Source organism: Trachymyrmex septentrionalis, unplaced genomic scaffold (genome assembly GCF_001594115.1).
Source record: "Trachymyrmex septentrionalis isolate Tsep2-gDNA-1 unplaced genomic scaffold, Tsep1.0 scaffold36, whole genome shotgun sequence".
Classification (NCBI taxonomy): domain Eukaryota; kingdom Metazoa; phylum Arthropoda; class Insecta; order Hymenoptera; family Formicidae; genus Trachymyrmex; species Trachymyrmex septentrionalis.
In genome coordinates this window covers 974-1,725 of record NW_017305525.1, presented here as the reverse complement: position 1 = coordinate 1,725, position 752 = coordinate 974, and positions in this window count along the sequence as shown.

Here is a 752-nt window from a genome sequence, read left to right as displayed (position 1 = left end):
TTTAAAAAAAAAACATATAATTTTAATTTAAAAAATCTTTGTGATCTTTATGTGACTCTGAAAAATTAATTTTTTTGAAAATAGATTTTACTATTATTTGACTTTTTTAGACTACACAACTTTTATCTGAAACATCTTTATATTTTTTATGATATTTTGATGTAAAAGTTAAAATATGACACCCTGTATATAAAATTCTTTTATCTGTTAAAAACATTTCTATCTGTATAGATTTCCTTACCGCAGAATAAATTCATAAGTAGTATGCTCCACATTAATTGTGTCATTATAATGTAAAATATTATTTAACTTCTTTACAAAACGTAATTTAACGATATTATTCTCTTCTTGATTTATTTAGTTATAATCTAAATGTGATATATCATATCACTTGTCTGAAATTAAAAACATAATTATTTTGAATGTTAAAATAGTAAAATAAAACAAGATATTAACAGAAATGAAGGAAATCAAATGCTATTAGGAGAATTATTTATTACAATCTATGACGGAAAGTGTTAAAATAATAAGATAAAATATAAACTGGAACATAATTAAACGTAATTCAGACAAATTACGTAATTACATAAATTAATATGTTGTCTAAACTTAACTGGTAAGGATTAAAATTCTATTTTCTTACCACAGATGACATACGTCTGTTCTATACATGACAACAGATCAACAGCAATTAAAGGTCAAGACAATCGTCTAGCTCTTTGTGATAGTTGAGTTATTCGTATAAACGCTAT